Genomic DNA, 8,135 nt, shown 5'->3' on the forward strand with positions numbered 1-8,135 from the left:
GGTGCCATGGGCAATACTGGCTTCTGTCCCTCTTTCCTTCCCTCCTTTGATGCCCTATCACGTCTCTGCCTCCCAAAGGCTTGCACACCTGTTTGTTGCAGCAGCCCTGGCTGACCAAGGTGTGCTTCCCAGGCCCTGTGGGACAGTGTGAGGAGGCACCTCTCTTTGGGGCGGGGGGGGGGCATCTCAGAGACCGGGGGGAGGCAGCTCTAACTGCCTGGCGGACTCCCAAGGAGAGGGGAGTGGTGAGGAGGCTGAGGAACACTGCACAAGTGTTTGAAAAGCGCGGAGGGGCTTCTGGCTCTGCAGGCAAGGGGTGACACAACTGGGCTCCTGAGCCACACAGGTGTGCCGCTAAAAGAAAGCAGTTGGTCAAGGGAGCCGTGGACCCAAACAGGTTGAAAACCTCACGGTTGAAGAATGAACCAGAGGGAGAAGCTCTGGGGTAGGACAGTTGTATTTGTATGGGAGTTAGTGCTTTTTAAAAAATGTGGCACTGACTTGCATATGAAAGCAGCGGGGAGCAGGAATTGAGAAACTATCCTAGGCAATCAGGGACAGCAAACAGAATCAGGTGCAGATTGCAGCAGCTCTTTGTACAGAAAAACAACAACTGGTGCAGATATACCTTTGGTCCAGCCCTCGCCGACTCGGTGCCCTCCTCCAGCTTTGGACCACAACTTGTATCAGCCCTGGCCGAAAGTGGAGAGCACGAGGTTGGCGAAGGCTGCTTTAGTCACTTCCACTGCCAGGGTTCATGCACTGCCTTCTCACTCCGCACACAGATACGCACATGCACGCGCACACACACACACACTTGACAAGTAGCATTTTATGTTGGCTTTAGAAATTCCTTGTCTGCAATATTACCTGCTTTGGGCTGATGGTAGGGAGTGAGACTGATGGGCACAGAAGGAAGATTTGTTAGGAAATGGTAAAAGAGTTGCGTAGTTTTGATCATTTTTGACAGCAGTTAAGGCATCGTTGGTATTAACGCTACAATGGTAACTTAATGTAGAATGTTTTTTACATGATGCTATTCTAAGCATAGAAACAACTGCTGGGATCTGGAGAGCCTTGGTGTGACCCAAGGCCATCTACATACCATGGGTGATGAGAGATTAGCATTGTCAGCACTAGTTTGCACAACTAAGAGGCTTCCATTCACCCTTGTGTTGGTTTACTGGTGATATTAACTCCAAGAGAGTGGTTACCACTCACTGAAGTGGGGGGGGGTATAAATGCTTTGCTTCTATATTCTTACTGCCAGTGGTTTTGGGCCATTTTATAGGCCCTGTAGATTATGACCCAGCTGTCCCAATACTCATAATCTGGTTGTTTTAATTGGTTCATTTCAGATAAATAACAGAGGCTCTGGTGGAAACGATGATAAGGCTAGATAAAGACAATTTCAGAATTTAGAAGACAGTTTGTTATTTGAAGCACTCCTGATATGTGCTAATGTTAGAGTGCGTACACTAGACAGTGCCTAAGGTGAATCCAACCACAATTTACATTAGGAAACCATTTCTGTATATGGTTTCTGAAACATTGTTCCTCAGGGTCGTGGGTTTGAGCTCCACATTGGGCAAAACATTCCTGCAATGCAAAGGCTTGAGCCAGTTAACCTTCATGGTTCCTTCAAACACTACGATTCTATGATTCTTAAAGCAGGAACAATTGGCCTAGGGCTAGGTAATCTGCCTGTGATCCCTTTTCATTATTGGTCTGAAGAAGAAATACTTTGCTAGGACATGGGTTGTTTTTTAGCCTCTTTGGGGAGAGAGTAAGATGCTACTCATTAAATGTTCATGAGCTCACCTGGATAATTCCTCTTCTGTAGTTGCTTATATTCAGGAGATGTGTTCTTGTGCTCTGATGCGCAAGCATCAACAGGTTGCAGGAGGCGTAATATTAAATCACCTGTAGGGTATGTCTAGAATGTTGTGTAAATGGGCAAGAAAATGAAATATTTACAATGACCAGCATGCAGAGAACAGAAAATGGCACAGGCTTCTATGAAAGCTTCCTTTTCTCTCCCATTTTGGGGTTTTCAGAGCAGTCCGTGTGTGTAAACATTTGGCCACACTGTAATACATGCAGAACACAATCCAGTTTAAATTAAGCAATTTTAAATCTTTGTTTCAGTGAAAGAGGCAATCAGGTGCTTAATTCACTCGCATTAAAATCAGTGGTGCTTAACTATGGCTGGGCCATATTTTACATCATCTGCCACTATTTTTCCCCATAGCGTTAGTAGTTTAACTATAAATAGATAATCCAGGTTGGTTAAAATGAGACTGAAATCCTCCATGGCTTGGTTTACATTCACAGTCTTACCTGTGATATTATACATGTGATAGGTTTCCACATCTGAGCTCCAAAATTACAAAACTGCTTACTGCTTTTTAATTTCATGTACAATCTCCCATTCAGAGTCCCAAGTTCTCTCCATTCAATGAAAATGTATGCAAATGTTCTCTATCTGAAATTATTTTACTACCATAATACATCAATTACAGTGGTACCTCAGGTTAAGAACTTAATTTGTTCTGGAGGTCCATTCTTAACCTGAAACTGTTCTTAACCTGAGGTACCACTTTAGCTAATGGGGTCTCCCGCTCCCACCGCACCGCCGCCGTGCAATTTCTGTTCACATCCTGAAGCAAAGTTCTTAACCCGAGGTACTATTTCTGGGTTAGCAGAGTCTGTAACCTGAAGCGTCTGTAACCCAAGGTACCACTGTAAACATGCCTCCATCTTTAAGCCCCTGAAAGCATGTTATAGCTTGTAATGGACTGTTTAGTTAAATCAAAAGATAAAAAGTATTACTAAAATAAAACCCTAGCTCTGTCGAAATCACGTCCACTTCAGTGAAGACATGATTTTCTTATCTAAGATTTGATTGCACACTTAGTAATTTGACCAGTTGTCAAGAATCCAACCTGTTAGTGCTATGCAAAATGGTATTTGTTGGTATCCTATTATGAAGGGGGAAAAATTGCTAAATATTCTAAAGTACAGGGACAACATAAGGACTTGATGAGTGTGTGATCATACACGTGTCTTAGTTAGGGTATGCATATCAGCAGCCAGGTAAATAAGAATGCTGGCTGAAGATTGCATTGCGAATGTTGTACTGCCAGGTAAAACAATGTTGTATTGCTGTTGGGTATCACTTTTGCGAGGAGGGGGGCTGCCTCCAGCAGTTGTGTTGAATAGAATATTTGTCTATGCTCAGTTGCTATGATTTAGCTATCTGTTTGGTCACAGTCAAACTAAATAGAGACTGGAAAAAGAGGACACTAGAGGGCGTCTGGTGTTAAGACGCTTGTGGATGTGTAGCACAGCCAAATAGCACAAGAGAAGGAAGCTATTGCCTGCGTTTGATGGTACTTCAGAATGCCTTGTATAGGTTTCTCCTGCAGTGAGGAGGAGATAAAAAGGAACCCGACTACAGTTCCCATCACCCCTGGCCACTAGTCTTGCTAGCTAGGGATGATGGGAGTTGTAGTCCAAAAGCAATTGGAGACCCAAGTTTGGGAAGCACTGCTCTAAATGATAAAACGATACAGCTTGTAATGAAATGCTTCCTTCTTGCTGAGCACCTGATTGATTCATCTGTTCATATCTCTATCTGTACCTTAAGTTGTGGAGTTCTAAATCTAAGGAGGTCTCATTGCAGATCTCCCAGCTATCTTTTATAACTCAGGCTCTTCTACAGATGTATGTTTCTGTTTGTCAGAAACACACTAAGCCCGCACTGATGCTAGCTTGCATGCAGACTGCCAGGGGTGCACAAAAGTCAAATTGCCATGGCCGTCAAGCCAAATGCGACAGGGATTATGGTAAGGAAACAGAAAGCCGAAGCTTCCTACATTAGCAAAGCACAGTGAGGACACAAGCATAGAATCATAGAGCTGTAGAGTTGAAAGGGACCCCGAGGGTCCTCTAGTCCAACCCCGCTGCAATACACAAACAGTGCAGACATGTATGGTTCTGGCACACTTTTGGGCTATCAGTTGATCTTTCTGTTAGCCAGTTGTCTGCAGTTCTGCTGGTCTGGACTCCCAGTGGCCATTCAGAAATACTGATCGCACAGCATAAACACAGCCACTAAGACAGAGCTTGCAGAGCCTGTGACCCTCCAGATCTCAACAGTCTACAACTCCCATGGATGCCTGATCATTGCCTATTTGGGCTGGGGCTATGGGAGTTTTAACAATGTCTGCAGGGCCGCAAGCTAGCTACCTCTGCAGTGAGAGGTCTTTCAGGTTATGTTTCAGCTAATGCTATGTTTCAGCTCATAAGATGGGCCTGTCATTTGTATAGCTAAGACACGCATTGGGTTAGTAGCACCCCTTGATGGCAAAAGTCTATCTCAGAAAGAGTAGAATACCAGTACTATGCAATTCCTGTGTCCGTCTGGAGGCAAGTGAAATATGTATGCATGAAACCTAATTTAAGTCTACAATGCATCCTCTTGAAAGGGGCAGATGTGAGCCTTGAAAGTCCTGTTGCTTCCAGTGGGATTGCAGCACACCTGACTTCCTCTGGATTGCCCTCATTTGGCATTGACCCAGCTAAATTCAAGCACTTTTAACATTTCACTGATTTTCAAGAGGTAATTCCCATTAAACCCAGTGGGGCAAAGGACTTTGGCTAGACATAATCTATACACAGCACGTCCCTATATAGCAACCCATGTACAACACACAATGTAAGAAATGAATCCACATGCCTATATATCACTATATAAGACTGTATATTTAGATATGTATCTGTTTTCAATAGATATAAATATGAAATTTAGGGAGAAAATAGGTTGTCCTATTGCAAATGAAGGCCCTGCATTTTGGGGAGAGGCATAAAGTACTTAAGGCTAAAATTTTGCTGGTAAGCATGGCAGCATGCCAAATGAAGCCTATGATAGCAATAGTGGGACCATCTTGCAATAGATGCGGGTGAACATTTCATCTGTTTTGTGTGTTGACACGGACAGTAAATGCCTTTAGCTAAGACGTATCTGACCCAGTTGCGCACTTTCCCCCTCTGCTTGTTTTGACTTTCTGAGTGCAGGCTGAAATGCAGCTTGCGCTCTCCCCCACCGTTCCAGTTTGTATTGTTCAATGGTCAGCAAAGCAGAATTGTCTGATGAATCTGGAGTGCAGTCCCTGGAGGCGGAAGGCCGAGTCCCATTGCCGTCAGTGAGCGGTACTTGATGCTCTGTTTAGGGTAGGGATGCAGCGTTCATTTGAACAAGGAACAGAGTGCAGTCGAAGAAGAGGAGAGATGGGTGGCATCCCAGTGGTTGTTGGACTCCATCTCCCATGGTCCTCAGTGATCATGAGAGCTGTAGTCCTGCAATAGGTGGAGAGCCACAGATTCTCCAGCCTCGGTACATGGCGAGGAGGTTTAGCACAGGAAGAAAAGCTCTGAGTGCAGTGATTAAAATAGGTAAATTGATTTAGCTGAGGAGTCGGTGCTCCTCGGCTACTACCATCTTGTCTGGCTGCTTTTCAAAGAGCTGCTGCTTTTTTCATTGTTAAATGAGCAAATCAGATAGCTTTCAGGGTGGGCAGTGGAGTTGTGTCATTAGAGAATACTGCAGCCTGAATGCTCATTTTTATTTTTATTTTATTGGTGTTGGCAATGAGGCATTATGACTAGACCACTCCAGCAAAACAATGTTAATGTGATGATATCCTTTTTAATATGAATGGCAGATCCAAGCCACTGTTTCCAGCGACCGTCCTTTGTGAAATATGTGTCGAGAGGTCTTCCAGCTGGACAGCCTCTTGCTCTGCTCTGGTCAAAGCCATTAGGATGAAGTTAGCACAACTACTTCATACCAGGAAGAGGCGGGAGGATAAAACGGTTTTGGACTTCCCTCCATACAGACACTATGTAACGACTTGCGCAAGTTTTTTGAGAAAGACAAATATTACTGCTATTGGGGGCTCGGGGTGGGGGGTGAATGTGGGAACAGTTTTTCCTCAACAGACTACTTGCACTGACTGGTGTTGCGCAGCTACACATTTAGAGAGCTTGTGCCACACACACACACACACACACTCTTATGGTGATGATGCAGGCAATGTGCGTCAGGCCTCTGTCGCCACCACACAACTCTGGAAACCCACCTCAGTTACAAACATGGCCTACCTGAACCTCTGTCCCCTGCCCCCCAACCAAGCTTCAGGACTGTAGAGTGTAATCCCATAGAATAACAGCTACCTAGAAAACATGATCCTCAGGACTGAACCTCATGGATAAGTTACCTTCTCATGGCTACTGGACTCTTTACCAGCCTGCAAGCTGCCAGCAAGGCGCCCTCGCTCTGTAAAATATTTTTTTTAAAAAAAAAAACCTGTCAGGCACTTCACCTCATGTATAGAAAAAACCTTCCCAGCCACTGCTGGGGAGACACATCACTCAAACTGTAATTTTAGAAATGCAACAGGAGGGCTGTCGGACTTCTCCTTTTCAGGCGTCCCCACAAACTCACTTTACGAAGAATCGAGGAGGTGTGTGAAGATAACCTCCTCGCATTTTGCCTTTCCTCCCTTTCCCTTCACAACCCCGTCCCCAACTGTTAGCTTGAACCATGCACACATGTAAATGAGGGGAGGGGGAGAAACAATCTAGAAATCTTATTATTACATATGTATTAAAATGTTAATATCACACTTTTTCTGACAATGTTTTAAAGAAAAGAAAAAAAAGTTATTACTTTGCGGACTGTGCTTTATAGTACCTGTGTGAAAGAGGCTAGGACACTGGATACGAATAGAGCTATGTTGATATATCCCTAGTATGTACACGAGAACTTTCTTTTTGTCATACATTATACTTGTAATGTAAGATGATTATTAATAAAAAAAGAAACACTTCAGTTTAGCAAGGCGGGTCGTGCGTGTCTTTATTAATGACTCGAATGAAAACACCTGAGCCTGCAGAAGAAGAAGAAGAAGAAGAAGAAGAAGAAGAAGAAGAAGAAGAAGAAGAAGAAGAAGAAGAAGAAAGACTTTGCAGGCAACTGTAACCAAGTCACTTATGGGAAGATCATTCATAATTTGCCCTCAAGGGCCCTCCAGGCAGAGGCCAAGGCGCCTGCAGCGGCCAAGAAAGCCAAAGAGGCAAAGGGAGAGATAGCCAAGGTTGACCAGGGGTCCAAGCCCCCCAGAGCCAAAGGGGGGAGGAAGGGGGGAATCCAGCCAGCCGGGGCCCCAAGGAGGCCTGAGGGGCCAGATTCCGCAGGGAGGGCAGGATGGGGGCACATGGCTGTCCAACGCGGCACCCTCCATCCGCCTTGTCCAAGGGAGAGGAGACCCCTTTTATGGTGGGGGCTGCCCCTCCACCTCTGGCACAACGTTCCCATTTATGAATGGACTATTTATGAAGCAAAGACCCTGTTTTTAAACACCGTGTCATTTTCCAATAAATTTCAGAATGGGAAAAAAAAATTGCCCTCAAGAGTAGTTTGGCACACCTTGTTCATGGCCCCCTCCCATGCAGTCCTACATAACAGGGAGGATGCTCTTCAAAGTCCTGCCCCTGATCCTCCATGTGTTCTGGTTGCTAGCGCCACTAAGGGCCAAACTGTGTGCCAGGCTTAATGTGTGACATACAGCTACATTTCCAGTTTTTCTATAATTGCAGGTGTGCTGGAGGGAAAGTAGAGGTTTATCCCTTCGCTCCCTAGCCACAATCAAGAGGAAAATCTCCCCCATCATGCATACAGCTGCGAGACTTAATAAAAAAAATCCCTGTGGTTATCAAAGGAGAGAGAAGATATATTTTGGGGCGGGGGAATAAACCTTCCTTACATGCTACGATTCTGATAACGATCATAAAGCTCCATGCACCAGTACTGTGCCTAAAGGAAAACTTGAGCTGTACACAATGTGTTGAGCATAGTTCATTTGGCCCTCAAAACAGGCATTTCCCCCTGAACCTCTGTTCAAGGTACTGTGAGTGAACACCTCTTCCCCCTGGCTTTTGACCCTTGAGATATATCTATTTTAGAACCTGCTCTATTATTGTGGATGTGAATTTGTTCTAAGCTTTAAAAAAAAAAAAAAGACTGAATGGCAGTAAGAAGTTGAAATGATAAAAATAACTAAATAATGCTG

The sequence above is a fragment of the Podarcis filfolensis genome, assembly GCF_964270895.1.
Source record: "Podarcis filfolensis genome assembly, chromosome: 1".
NCBI lineage: Eukaryota > Metazoa > Chordata > Lepidosauria > Squamata > Lacertidae > Podarcis > Podarcis filfolensis.